The sequence below is a fragment of the Moschus berezovskii genome, chromosome 19 (assembly GCF_049115385.1).
Source record: "Moschus berezovskii isolate FMDL1 chromosome 19, NW_MosBer_1.0, whole genome shotgun sequence".
Lineage (NCBI taxonomy): Eukaryota > Metazoa > Chordata > Mammalia > Artiodactyla > Moschidae > Moschus > Moschus berezovskii.
Window position 1 is genome coordinate 40565393 of NC_142478.1, and position 15682 is coordinate 40581074.

The window sequence follows — 15682 nt, forward strand, 5'->3', positions numbered from 1 at the left end:
TAACTTGTTATGTTATAATGTTCTATTTCTTGAAAAAAATCATTCAGCAAGATGTCAGTTTCTAAAGTTCTTTAAGATGTGATTCAAGCTAGAACTGAAGGACGTGAAAAGGATGTCAGAAAGCCCTAAAATTTAACTATAACAAAAGAACCTACCAAATTAGTTGATGGAATGATCTTCTATTAAAACTAACCTGTCATCAGCCATGAGTAGACATATTCACATAACCAGGTGATTGCATGAATAATAGTAGGTCACAAACATCAAATGACAAGGGTTTTATTCTTCACTGTTCACATCAGCATGGTGTAGGGTATACAGGGCTCACAAGATGAATAAAAACAGCTTCAAGGGAAATAAAAGTAATAGTTGCCTTAAGTGACTCTTAAAACTGTTTAGTATGCCTAATATTTCTTCTGTATTTAGTTGAATTTTTTTCTATTCTATGGAAACATTACCTTTTTTGCCTTTCTTATTTTGAGAGGAGAACAGGTAATGAAATATGTAGATTTTTATTCTATATTGACATCTGATTTTCAAGAAAACCAATATAAAATGTTAGTAATTTAATTTTTTGCCATGATTAGCAGCTTATTTTTATATTTATGTAATTTTTGAAATGCAAATATACTTTTTAGTGTCTTTGTAACAAAAGGGAATCAGAGTTTGCATATGCTGTGAAAGTAGCTGCTGATGTATGTAACTAAGCCAAGAAAATGCTAGAAAATCTGTACTTTTTTCCTTAATAACATAAATCAAGATTATTAATCAGTTTGAGTAAAAGAAAACATTGCTTTTGTTTAATTAAAGTATATGTTATTTAAATCCTCCTTTAAAACTCTGTTGAATTTATATCAAATAAACAAAATGTTTTTGAACTCTGAATAATTTTTAATTAAAGAAAATGAACAAGACTTATTTAATTGATACCTGAAAATAATTTGAACATAAATGATTAATTTATATAAAAATTATTTTGAGAAATGTTTCAGTAGATCATAGATACATGTATCCTTATTGCTGTTGTTCAGTTGCTAGGTGTCTTGTCTGACTCTTTGTGACCCCGTGGACTGAAGCACATGTATCTTAATATTGACTAAATATGCCTTCCTGATTTTGTGTAAACTTAATTTTCTTTTCATTTTTTAACATTAAGAAACCTCTACTTCCATCCAAATTTTTATTTACAATGAGAAGTAAAGAGATCTAATTCAAAAAGATTTGTTTGAACACAGATGATTTTTTAATAAACAGGAGTGGAATATAAACCATTTGGCAACAGTCATTTGAGATATACAGTTTCCATAACTTAATATTTTATGTTTTTTGAATTAATAAATATGCTTCATGGATATCATCATTATCAGCTACCTCATGAAAATAGTTACATTAACCTATTTAATACATTTTTTATTTCTTGAATCCAATCTTACCTTACCAACATGAAATTAAGATATGCTGATAATCCTTTTGGTACTTCTTTTATCCCTTATCTAATTTCAAAGTGGTCCATTTTTACCATCTTTTTAAAATTTGAAAACACTTTTGGAACCACTATAGCATTTGGATTTATAGGAAGGAGATAAATTATATTTATTCTGGTTCATAAAGCCATTATTAAAATTGTAAATTCATCAGATAAACAGTTTTTGTTACTATATTTATACAAGTAAAATACATAATATCTTAATTTTTTATTTAAGTCTTTGAGGTACATAGCTTAAAGATATTCAGACTTTTTATTACGATAAACTCCAGATAATTTCCTAAGGCATGCACTGAAATGAATTCAAATTTTAGCAAGAAATAAAGGAACAACAATGTTAAGAAAAAGTAGACCAGACATTTGAGAAATTTTCTGGAAATACAGGAAACCCACTACCATTTATTTATGTTGTTTAACAGTTTCATCAGCAGTGTCTAACTTTCCTATTGTCTTAGGTACAAGAATCATTTAAAGTGGTTCCTTATAATTTTTAAAAAATTTTAATATAGAAGTTACAGTATAATTTTCTGGATTTGGCTGAGTTGCTGTATCATGTACACCTCCTCTGGTTGTATGGCTTCAGTTCAGTTCAGTTCAGTATGGCTTAGGTGTAGTTTTGTTGTTATTACTATAGTTGTTGTCTAATATCTTAATAGTAATTAACAAACACTAAGCACTTAGTCTAAACCAGACAATGAAGTAAGAATTTTTATGCACTCCCTCATTTAAAACTAGCAGCTCCATAAACTTTCATCCTTATTCTACGTATGGTGAATCACTTAACTAATAAGTGTTGGAACCGGCTATAAACTCTGTTCTGTCTAAATTCAGTGCCTTAGCACTCAATACATTATAGAACTCAAGTCCTTTATTCACTTTCCGAGTAAAATCTAGCTAACGTGCTCTGCAAATTATCCTAATGTCACCTATAAAACATTCCATCTCTCACTTCTGTGTACCTCTGCTACAACAAAACTCAGCTGCACAGACCCTGCACTTGTTTTTTGTTCTTTGCTCTTGTCTAACATTGTAATATCTGTTTATTAACATGTTCTTCTGTCTCTAGACCCAGCCCTAAGTTGATCCCTCTCACCATGCTAACAAAATTACTACCCCTTTACTATTTCTCTGTATTTGTTTTCTCCATACTTCAATTTACCAGAGAACCACTAGACTCTTCTTCCTAACTTTAGAGCTTTAGTGATACAAATCTGCATTGGAAGGAAAATGCAACCTTAACGTATTTTCTATTGCATATAGTTTAAGTTCAAAGCATGTTGAAGCCAGACTTTACTGGTGGTCCAGTGGTTAAGACTTCATGCTTCCTCTGCAGAGGGCACTATCTTAGAATGTAAGACATTATAGTACTCTGGGATTGCTCCCCGGTCAGGGAAGTTCTATATGCCACAGGGTGTGGCCAATGATAATAATAACAACAATAATGAACAAGGTTGAATCTATTGCCTTCAGCAGGCTTAACTCCTAAGACTGATCTGCACACATACTATGGTCCATGTTAAGGGAACCTGAGTAGCCCCTATCCAGACTAACAATTTTTCAATTTTAGATGGGGTGAAAGTGAGAGAAATTCAGTAGAAAACATAATTCGAGTGTTTCTCTTTTCCCAGGATTGTGATACATGATGGGATCCCCTCTCATGATGCTGTAGCTCCCAGTTAGCCCCACCATCATTGAGGGTAAACAACTCGCACGCTCATAACCTTTCCACAACTGTTCTCTCTTTCACATCCAGTATAATATTTAATTAATTACATAATATATTCAATACTTTATTATAAAATAGGCTTTGTGTTAGATGATTTTGCCCAACTGTGATCAAAGTTAAGTGTTCTGAATCCTTTTAAGTTCAGCTGGTTCAGATGGTTAAGAATCTGCCTGCAATGCAGAAGACCTGGGTTCGCTCTCTTGGTCAAGAATATCCCCAGGAGAAGGGAATGGCAACCCACTCCAATATTCATGTCTGGGGAATCTTGCCTGGATGACTATGAACAGAGGAGCCTTGTGGGCCACAGTCCATGAAATTGTAAAGAGTAGGACATACTAAGCAACTAACACTCTCCTTCTCACAGATTAAGCTATACTCTTTGGTCGGTTCACTTCGGTTCATTTCAGTTCAGTTCAGTCACTCAGTCGTGTCCGACTCTTTTCGACCCCATGAATCACAGCACATCAGGCCTCCCTGTCCATCACCAACTCCCAGAGTTCACTCAAACTCATGTCCATCAAGTCGGTGATGCCATCCAGCCATCTCATTCTCTGTTGTCCCCTTCTCCTCCTGCCCCCATCCCTCCCAGCATCAGGGTCTTTTCCAGTGAGTCAACTCTTCGCATGAGGTGGCCAAAGTATTGGAGTTTCAGCTTTAGCATCCATCCTTCCAATGAACACCCAGGACTGATCTCCTTTAGAATGGACTGGGTGGATCTCCTTGCAGTACAAGGGACTCTCAAGAGTCTTCTCCAGCACCACAGTTCAAAAGCATCAATTCTTCAGCAATCAGCTTTCTTCACAGTCCAACTCTCATATCCATACATGACCACGGGAAAAACCATAGCCTTGACTAGACGGACTTTTGTTGGCAAAGTAATGTCTCTGCTTTTTAATATGCTATCTAGGTTGGTCATAGCTTTCCTTCCAAGGAGTAAGAGTCTTTTAATTTCATGGCTGCAATCAGCATCAGTTCAGTTCAGTACAGTCACTTAGTCGTGTCCGACTCTTTGCAACCCCATGAATCACAGCACGCCAGGCCTCCCTGTCCATCACCAATTCCCGGAGTTCACTCAAACTCATGTCCATCGAGTCGGTGATGCCATCCAGCCATCTCGTTCTCTGTCGTCCACTTCTCCTCCTGCCCCCATTCCCTCCCAGCATCAGAGTCTTTTCCAGTGAGTCAACTCTCCACATGAGGTGGCCAGTCAGCATAGGGCTATTCAATTCATTTTGACTTGTGGTATTTACTTCCAGAACCACATTGTAAGTTAAAAGAATCTGTATTTATAGTTTCCGTGTAACTATTCGTGTTGTCTAAAATGCTGTTTCTGATCCTGATTTGGAGCCTCTTAATTTATATCAATCTCTTGGCCAAACTCAAATACTCTCTAATTCATGAAGCTTTTTTTATTCCTTTGTCATTTATGATGGCATTCTCCTCAGATTTTACTTCCTGTTTTATTTTTGCTTTTTCCCCCCATGGTGGCATTTGTTTTTATTAGAGTACCCCATATGGTAAGAGCTTTCCTAAAAGTTATGACCAACCTTGATAGTATATTAAAAAGCAGAGACATTACTTTGCCAACCAAGGTCCGTCTAGTCAAGGCAATGGTTTTTCCCGTGGTCATGTATGGATGTGAGAGTTGGACTGTGAAGAAAGCTGATCGCCAAAGAATCGATGCTTTTGAACTGTGGTGTTGGAGAAGACTCTTGAGAGTCCCTTATATTGCAAGGAGATACAACCAGTCCATTCTAAAGGAGATCAATCCTGGATGTTCATTGGAGGGACTGATGCTAAAGCTGAAACTGCAATACTTTGTCCACCTCATGCGACGAGTTGACTCACTGGAAAAGACTCTGATGCTGGGAAAGGTTGGGGGCGGGAGGAGAAGGGGACGACGGAGAATGAGATGGCTGGATGGCATCACCGACTCTGTGGACATGAGTTTGAGTGTACTCCGGGAGTTGGTGATGGACAGGGAGGCCTAGCGTGCTGTGATTCATGGGGTCGCGGAGAGTCGGACACGACTGAGTGACTGAACTGAACTGAACTGAATCCAGCTCAGAGACTGGGTAGCTTCCTAGGGTCCCACAGCTTTCATCTTATCTTCCACACTCTTCTGAGTCTGGAGAGCAGGGGATGGGGGTGGTGTCAGGCAGTCTCCAAAGCACCTGCTCCTGGACCCTCAAAAGAGTTCACATTGCAAGCAACATACCCCAGGACACATCAGTGGTACACCATAGGGCCTAAGGATCAAGGTAGTTTTTGAAGGCATTCCTGTTTGTATGGCTTCATGATGAAACCAAGGAGGTTCTCACAGACTCCCACATGATCCTTCACTCGGTTGAGAGCAGGCAGGTTCCAGGAGAAGGTGGCCAAGGGTTAAGGGAGAAGAGATGACATTGAGATACCCTTGGGAGTCTAGAAAGTACCTGGATTTCTGCAGAAGGGAGGGTCATGGAAGCCCCACTCGGTTCTTTTTTGGTTTGGGGGTGTCATATTTCCTCTTGCTGGAGTACCATGACTGCAGGGGAATGCCCATTGAAGGGAGAGTCATGACCCGGAAGGCTACCCAGTCCAGGAAATGTGGGACAAGTCTCCAATTCAACCATGCTGAGCCAGGATTCCTCCCCCTTTAGGTGCACTGGTAAAGTCCATCACTATGGGCCTATCCTCTTGGGCCAGGTAAGGAATAGTTGCTGAGGTGAAGCTGAAATAACCAGCCTTGAGAGGATGCAGGGCCATGATGTGAGAGACATTGTTAGCAAGAGTAACCCAGTCCCATTTAATGTTGATTATTCCCAAGACAATGCTGAAGTCTTCTGGAAGGAAGGAATCATCAGGCAAGTCCACATCTCATGTAGCACTTAAGCCAACACTGTAGATGTTGTACTGAAAGGTCAGGTCTCCCCTTCCACAGCACATCTGTTCAACAGTGATTTCGAGACCAAAGCGTGGCTACTTTGTCTGCTTTTATGACAGCAAAGAGAACGAACAGCACAAACTCCAGCAGCCTCAGCATGCATACTCTACCCCCAATCCCCCAAACTTTGGGGAGCTGCCAAAATCACAAGCAGAATGTACTTCTTGGTAAAGGCATTCAGTCTCACAGCAAGTTTATTTATTTATTTCATGTGGTTGTATTAAGCTTCAACTATTCACATGACAGACACTATGCTGTGTTCCAATAGGAAACTGAGGCTAGATTTTGTTTCATTTATACAAATGTATGGAACTAGAGTTAATAAAAGTTAAATTGTCTTAAAAATCTTATTGGAATGTAGTTGATTTATGATGCTTTGTTAGTTTCAGGTGTACAAAAAGTGATTCAGTTATATGTATACATGTATCAATCCATTTTCAGACTCTATATATATAAGGTATCACCAAATATTGAGTAGATTTCCCTGTGCTATAGAGTAGATCCTTGTTAATTATTTATTTTTATATAGTAGTGTTTTTATGTTCATTCCAAGCTCTTAGTTTATCCCTCCTTTCCCCACGTTTCCCCTTTGGTAACCATATATATATATTTTTTTTTTTTTTTCAAATCTGTGATTCTGTTTCTGTTTTGTAAATATGCTTATGTATTATTTTTTAAAAATTGTTTTTAAAAAGAACTCATACTTTGAAACTCTAAGAACAGATTCAAATTTAGTGAATCACACTTACTGCAGAGTGATTCTAAGCACATTAGTTTTCTAGAGGCTCTTCCTGCCCTCGTATTAGGTCTCAATTTTGCATAAGTTTTTTCACTTACTAACTGGTGAGGTGAAGCACCTGACCAATATTGGCTTAGACCAATAGATTCCCGAATTCTCTCTGGCCACAATATTTAATTCAAACATGGGCATGTAACGCACTCAGAACCCATCCATTTTGCTGGGGCTTTTGAGAAAGAGATTTCTGATTTTTGTGTACATTTGTCTAAAGGATCTAGAGATACAATAGCTATTATTACACCACATGAAGCTTAGACCTGAAACCAAGAGAGAATATGCAAAATCAATAGATCAAGGGGGAAAAAAATGAGTTATGATTACATTACTGTAGAGCAAATTTCAGCTATATTTGAGCTCGTTCCAGAATTTCCTGTATGAGAGCTCTCCTTTTTTTTTTTTTCATTTAAGATATTTGTATTGGATATCCTATTATTTAAAAATGAAAATCTAATATTGGGTTTCCTTATGTCTAAAATACACATATTACCTGCTTCACACTGTTTTGTTGATTGTAGGATTTTACACAGTTCCTGGCACATAGTAAGTGATAAACAAATGCTGTTTCTTTTTCCCTTGGGATGATGATTTTTTTTTGTTGTCATATGTCTCCTAAAGTAGTTACATTAATGAACACTCAGTAAATATTTGTTAAAAAATGCTGCACTTAGTAATGTTTCTCTGAGTGTCTGTCTGGCATGGTGATTCCTCATAAACAAAAAAATTTGCCCAGTTTGCAGTTTGCTGAAAACTTCACCATGTCCTTAGGTGCTGTGGAGGAAGAGAGTAAACACTTATTGGTTACTTGTGTAACATTGTATGGAAACAACTCAGTTGAAGATTTTTTGATTACTTGAGTCAGCTCAAGGGTAACACCAAACCTATAAGGTTGCCATCTAAGAATTTTTCTGAGTTCCTTAGATTATGGCAGTTATAAATGGGCCGAGTCACTTATTCTGTCTGGGCATCCATCTCTACATCTTGCACAAATCCTCGTCTTCTCTAAGTGCTCAGAAGAGAAAACTCACTAGGACCTTTCTTAAAGGGAAGGCTTTATGTCATTTAGGATGTGACTAAAACACGTGATTGAAGAAACCTTGAAGGCAGCACACATTGTCATTCTTCTAAGGTCTAAAGAATCTTTTTTGGTTTTCTTCTGTCTCAGGTAGATTTCATTATAAATCTCCTAGATTGCTTTTTTGAGATTTATGTCTTTCATGCCATTCTGAAAATGCTCTAGAGACATTTACTCAAGAAGTTTTTTGGTTCAAAGCATGCATATCGGAGTTGATATTTCATTAGAAATATCTTTAATTAGAAATATTTCATTGATGCTTCATTAGATTCTTGTTTTAATTTAGCACCAATGTAATGTTCAGCAATGTTGAATAGCTGATAAGATTTATACGTAAATTAGAACACTCCCTACTCCATGACTAATATGTTTCAAAAAAGAGTAATTCTTTTTTTTAAGGTGGAATTTATCAAATTGTAACACAATGAAGAACAAAGTCATCTGCAGTTGATGTTTAGTGTATTTAGTAATTGACTTATAAAACTCAGGAAGACTTATTTGTTTAATATTGGTGCCATAGAGAGATTGAACCATACTCTTTAACAAACAGGAAACAGAGGCTAAAAACCAAGAATAGTTTGTTGTTTTTTGTTTTTGAGTGTGTTGTTTTTGTTGTTGTTGTTTTGTTTTTTTGTCAGTCATAAGCAATGATGCTTTACACAACTGCTGTGAGCTCTGTTGAGAGTCTTTGGCCAAAAAAATTTAGAGGAAAAACATTCTGTAACAAAGATCACATGGAAGAATTCTAGATAAATACTTGTCAAATGGATTACTGCAGAATTTTTGAAATGTTACTATCAAAGTAGTCAAGATAAATCTGCATGCTTATTATGTAATGACTACCAAGCAGGCAAAGGCTTGAACAGTTTCAAAATGTATTACTCAGTTGACCAGGAATATCAGTATGTCCCCCAAACAAGTTAAAAAAAATAAGCTCTCACGGTTATTTCTGTTAGGATCAGTATGCACCACTGTAAATGTCAATCCTATAGTGTAAGACATCTCAAACCCTTTAAAACAAAACACTATTAGTGGTTGAAATCACAGCCATAATAGAGACCTTCATTTCCTCAAGGCTGAAAGGAAAATGTGGTAAAGGCAAGAATCTACAAGATAAGAAGACATCAAGATGTGATATCTGGCAGGTCCTGAAGGAGGTCAGTATTTTGAACAGAATGAACAAATCACCAACATAGAAGGATGTTCATTAGAAAACTCAGAACAGCTTGAGGAAAACAAGACAGAACCCATTCTGTCCGTAAATGAGATTGGCAGAGATTTTTCTGTGGGTGAAGGGAGAAAGAAAACAAATACATTATCAAGAAGCCCAGATATGCAATCACTCTTGCTGTGTTCTCTGCAGAACAATGGAAGGAACAAAGATCTGTATGTTGGTGAATTCCTTGCAGAGTCAGTAATGATATGCTCATTTGCAGTGTGTTCTCTGGAACATTTAGCTGTTCTTTTTTGCTACTTAAAAAGGAAAACATAAAATAAAATTAGCCTTGTCATTGTGAGATGACATGCTGAGTCACTTTATTCTTTGCCAAGACAAATAATATGAGCAGATACTGTTCTGTTTGGCATTATCTGTATCTGTCAGGACCTGCAGCTTCTGAAAATGGCAATAATCCATCTTTAATCACTTGTAGAACATATGTCAGAATCAACTCATTCTGGCCATTCCTTTGAGAACTTTCCTGACACAATTCTTAGATGCACAAAAGAATAGCTCTACAACTCAGTGCATATCTAAATTAATTTTTGATTAATACAAACTTGAAAGTGTCAATTGGTTTCAATTACCCTGTGTGTACATATGTTTTACATAGCTCAGCTGTGTGTGCATTAAATAATCAAGGCTTTTGTTAAGCAGATGTACATAGGTTGTCATGTATTCTAACAGATTGGTGCCTCTGTGCTATCAGTTATCATATAGTTTTTAAATCACTTCACAAATAGTTGATCTTTATTAAACATTTAATTTTGCAAGGCAATGTTTCATCCTTTGTATGCTTTCTCAATGTTATGCTGCTATTAAATTTTGGAACTGGGTTGTATATGGACACAGTGTTGTTTGGATGCTGAGTCTGAGTGTTTTTGAACACTTGGTTCTGCTGGCTGATGACACTCCATGCCCCCTACCCACCCACTTCCCCAATACACATATACACACACTGACCTATATTTACAATTTGCCTTTACTTACTACTAATCTCATCTTGTTCCCTTTTGTGCAGAGATGCTGAACTATTATTTGTATTTTAGATACATTTCTGATACTTGTTTTATGGGACATTTTTGTAGACATGTTCTTTGTTAATCTATAAAAAAAATAGGATATTTTAATATAGGGAGAAAGAAAACAAATGCATTATCAAGATATCCAGATATGTAATCATTCTCGCTGTGTTCTCTGCAAAATAAAAAAGAGGGGATTTTGAATCAATTAATTGAATTATATTTAATCAACTAAATTATGTTGATTATAATGTGTGTTTAATGCTTAAATCATTTCCAGTAGAAAACAAGCCTGCTCATTCCCTATTTTCATCATCATTTGAGAGATTCCTTCATAGTTGCCAGTCTGTTAAATACTCTGTGATCAATAATATTTGTCCTCACTATGAAATGTTACTGGCATAAGCCTTAGAAAGGATACATTTGAAGTAACTACAAAACAGATTTTTGTTTCTAATCTATTGTATCAGAGTAGACTGCTTATCTCTTTCAAAGCATTGCTTTCCATATGATAATTAACTATTCTGTAAAAAATTCAAGCATCTGGAGTATAGTAGTTAATTCATAATGTAGATCCATCAATTTAATTTTACTTTTGAAACTTAGTCCAGTAATGATATATTTTAATTCAATTCAATTATCTTTTGTTCATTTACATTTATGAATTGCAGAACTGAAAAATAACCCCTGGTATTAGTTAGACATTTATGAATTTTTTTCATGGGACTTTGTAAAAGTATCACTCTATAGCTATATGCAATGCTAATTGGGCAGCCTATTTTCTTTATCATCAACAAGAAATAAAAGGGCAATTAGAAGGCTCCATATAAAAGATTTTAGATAAAGTATTTTGTTGAATGGTATATTCATTTTCACCACCAATGCAATCAGTGCAATGAGCTGCTCACTTATTTCAAAGTTGCAGTTTTTATTTTCTCCCTGGTACATTATGAACATAGGAGATAAGGAAAAAAAAAATAAGTAGAGACTTTGGCCCACTTAAAGACAAATGTGAAAAAATCTCAGATGGACTTCTTGGCAGAAAATTACCTCAGATGCCTTGACATTATCTCTTTTATAAACAGCGTTTGAGTTAAATTCTCTTACATCCACAGACCTCTACCAACATTTTCCTGCACCTTCCTTGCCTCTAATGAGACTCCATTCTCCTTATTGAGGCAACTTTTGCACATGTGCCTGTCATTCTCATTCTGAGCTGCCTTGATGTGCGAGAGCCTTGGAGGGAGCTATTTGCCTTCACTATCATTGGTCCTAAATCAACATGAGAAAAAAAAAAAGCCCCCCATTTAGCAATGTATAATCTTCCATCTCAGTCGCATCCCTTTAAGCTTGTCTTCTTTGTTATTATCTCACAGCATCTAAGCTCAGCCTGAGCAATAATTTCTCTGGAGGCCAAACCTTACAGGGTGATTTCTGCTTCCATGTGGACAGCTCACCCTCCATGTCACTCCCCAGTTTCACAAGATCAACACAAGTTCTACATTCTCTGCCCAAAATATATATTCTTCTTTGCCTAATTATCTCAATTACTGTATTGCATTTAGAACCAAGTCAGTGCTTCCAAGATAGTAATAATCCTCATTAACTTTAAAAGAAATTATCATTGGTTTATGTCCATTTGTGATCTAGTTCTTTTCAATTTTTTTTCTTTTTATCTTTGCTAACAGCTACTTCCTAGTATTCATCTTGTGCTTTAGACACTCTACTCACTAGGCTTCTACTATGCTAGACTCTTTTATGTGTCACTGTCTCTGCACCTAATCTCCTCTGTTAAATTTATTCCAGCCCCTCAAAATTATACTTTCATAGAATTCCATGAATGTTTTACGATAGCAGAAGTGATTTTTCAAAAATTATTTGTTCACATAGTTGTCTTCACCATCAGAGTCAGGTGCTGAGTAACAGATTCATTGTCTGTTATTGTATTCCTACTCCAACACTTAGCTCATTGCTTGGCACATGATGCCAATTCAGAATGCTCAGTATGGGAAGGATTGAATTTAATTAATAGAAGTTATTTGAAACTATTTCAGGAAATTTCTGCGGCAAGACTGAAATTACTCAGGAAAAGCTTTTACTTTCTTTCTATCTCAAGTAAGAATTAATCCTTCTAATTATTAAGAAAGAGTAAAATATCCCAATTCTTTGACAGGCTCAATCTGATCATCTGTAGGCAAAGATGGGCTGAGATGGACAGAGTTGACAGAAAACTTTAACACATATGTTTTAATGAGGACTGACCCTCAAGTCTTCCAAACCTAGTAAAATAGGTTAATATATAAACATAGTCTGATGCATTATGATAACTGCTATAATAGATGTAGTATCAAGACATTTCTAAGAGAAAGATAGGATGCAACCTTTTTGGAGAAGTCAGGGAAGAGGTAGCAATAGCAGTAATGTGTACAGTGGATTTGAAGAAATACCAGAATGTAAAACTTGTGACATGAAAATGGTGGTGGATAGTTTGCCCAGAAAATTGAATGTGAGCTCACCCCTTCTCTAGGAACCATTAAAAAATGCCTAGTTTCTGACACCAGGCAAGCAGGCAATAGACAAAATCGCCTAAAGACTTGGAAGAATTTGGAAAAGAATGCAGATCCCTTGAGAATGAAAAGCAGAAACAGAAGAAAGGACTTTTCTAGATCTTTATCAGATTTGAAGGGATATCACCAGGGGACCTGAGGGTTGGTAGAACAGCCCTTCCAACTAGGAGCATTCTGCTGTGTGTCCTTGGTATCAAGTTTTGATTCCATACAGATGTGTTCTTAAGCCTTTGCCTTCTTTTAAGTAAACATCTTTTCATTTGTATTTGTTGTAGAATTTCTCTTAATCATGATTACCTTGAGACCATAACAAAAAGTTGAATCTTAATAAGTTGTCAGCCCAACAAGGGGAGATTCATGAGGGAGGTTGTTATAGATAGATGGAAGAGCATGTACATAACAAAACATGGAAGGACTATTTTACATTCAGAAAATAAAACAAACTTTAAAAAGCTTTTCTGACTCCTTTGAGGAAGTCCAGTTTTTTCTGTATGAAAAGTGAAAGTGAAGTTGCTCAGTCATGTCCAGCTCTTTGGGACCCCATGGAGAGTATAGCCTACCAGGCTCCTCCGTCCATGGGATCTTCCAGGCAAGAATACTGGTGTGGGTTGTCATTTCCTTCTCCAGGAGATCTTCCCAACCCAGGGATTGAACCGGGGTCTCCCACATTGTAGGCAGACACTTTACCATCTGAGCCACCAGGGAAGTCATTAAGCTCACACGCACCATGGGTAGACATGCAGCATGATCAGAAATACACCATGGACAAATAGACTCCATGAACAGATATGCACCATGACAAACAGATACAAAGCACAGACATAGGCACAGTGGATAGACATAGACACCATAGACACAATAGATAGAGATATCATGATCAGATACATATCATGGGCAGATAGCTCTCCCAGGCCTGCGTGGCTGTCTCCTTATTTGTTCTCACAAGTGTTTCTCCTAATATAAATTTATTTCACGATGCTTCATATGGACTGCAGCCCACCAGGCTCCCCTGTCCACAAGATTTTCCAGGCAAGGATACTGGAGTGGGTTGCCATTTCCTTCTCCAGGGGATCTTCCCAACCCAGGGATTGAACCCGAGTCTCCTACACCTCAGGCAGATTCTTTACTGACTGAGCTACAAGGGAAGCCCTTTCTCTGTATGGTAGATGTATAAAGTGTTGTATTCATCTATTTCTGCTTCATTGACTATGCCAAAGCCTTTGACTGTGTCAATCACAATAAACTGTGGAAAATTCTGAAAGAGATGGGAATACCAGACCACCTGACCTGCCTCTTGAGAAACCTGTATGCAGGTCAGGAAGCAACAGTTAGAACTGGACATGGAACAACAGACTGGTTCCAAATAGGAAAAGGTGTACGTCAAGGTTGTATATTGTCACCTTGCTTATTTAACTTATATGCAGAGTACATCATGAGGAACGCTGGGCTGGAAGAAGCACAAGCTGGAATCAAGATTGCTGGGAGAAATATCAATAACCTCAGATATGCAGATGACACTACCCTTATGGCAGAAAGTGAAGAGGAACTCAAAAGCCTCTTGATGAAAGTGAAAGAGGAGAGTGAAAAGGTTGGCTTGAAGCTCAACATTCAGAAAACTAAGATCATGGCATCTGGTCCCATCACTTCATGGGAAATAGATGGAAAAACAGTGGAAACAGTGTCAGACTTTATTTTTTGGGGCTCCAAAATCACTGCAGATGCTGATTGCAGCCATGAAATTAAAAGACGCTTGCTCCTTGGAAGGAAAGTTATGACCAACCTTGATAGTATATTAAAAAGCAGAGACATTACTTTGCCAACCAAGGTCCGGCTAGTCAAGGCAATGGTTTTTCCCGTGGTCATGTATGGATGTGAGAGTTGGACTGTGAAGAAGGCTGATCGCCGAAGAATCGATGCTTTTGAACTGTGGTGTTGGAGAAGACTCTTGAGAGTCCCTTATACTGCAAGGAGATCCAACCAGTCCATTTTAGAGGAGATCAATCCTGGATGTTCATTGGAGGGACTGATGCTGAGGCTGAAGCTGCAATACTTTGTCCACCTCATGCGACGAGTTGACTCACTGGAAAAGACTCTGATGCTTGGAAAGGTTGGGGGCGGGAGGAGAAGGGGACGACGGAGAATGAGATGGCTGGATGGCATCACCGACTCTGTGGACATGAGTTTGAGTGAGCTCCGGGAGTTGGTGATGGACAGGGAGGCCTGGCGTGCTGTGATTCATGGGGTCGCGGAGAGTCGGACACGACTGAGCGACTGATCTGATCTGATCTGATTCATTGACCAATTTGAATACCATTTCTGAGAGTTGCCAGGGAATGGGCTAGTTTTAATTGTTTACTATGAAGACTGAACTTCTTAAATAATAATAATTCATTGCTTTTGTTGCAAATTTGTCATATTCATGATATGACTTTATAATCAGAGGTTATCTTTATTACAGTTTATATGCATGTATCTTATTCTGGGTCTTTAAAAGTAGATTTGAAGCGTTGTGCAAGAAATTTATATTAGGAGAAACACTTGTGAGAACAAATGGGGAGACAGCCAGGCAGGCCTGGGAGAGCTATCTGCCCATGATATGCATCTGATCATGATATCTCTGTCTATCCATTTTGTCTATTGTGTCTGTGTCTATCCATTGTGCCTATGCTATCCTTTGTGTCTGTCTGTCCATGGTGCATATCTGTTCATGGTGTCTATTTGTCCACGGTGTATTTCTGATCATGTGCATGTCTCCCCATGGTGCATGTGTGAGCCTAAGTGAAGAAGAAAGGTCAGAAAGAAAATTAGTTAGGGCGAAGCATCTTAGACTACCATAGAGCCTAAGGAAGATTTAACAATGCCACT

The 15682-nt window shown here is 37.5% G+C and overlaps 1 protein-coding gene and 1 pseudogene across 3 annotated transcripts in view; one reads left to right on the forward strand and one right to left on the reverse strand.

Moving 5' to 3' along the window:
- The window catches only part of FSTL5 (follistatin like 5), an 882948-nt gene that overhangs the window by 820657 nt on the left and 46609 nt on the right, over positions 1–15682 (forward strand). The gene's annotated exons all lie outside the window — the stretch shown is intronic.
- Positions 5671–6237, reverse strand: LOC148774858 (translocon-associated protein subunit beta pseudogene; annotated as a pseudogene).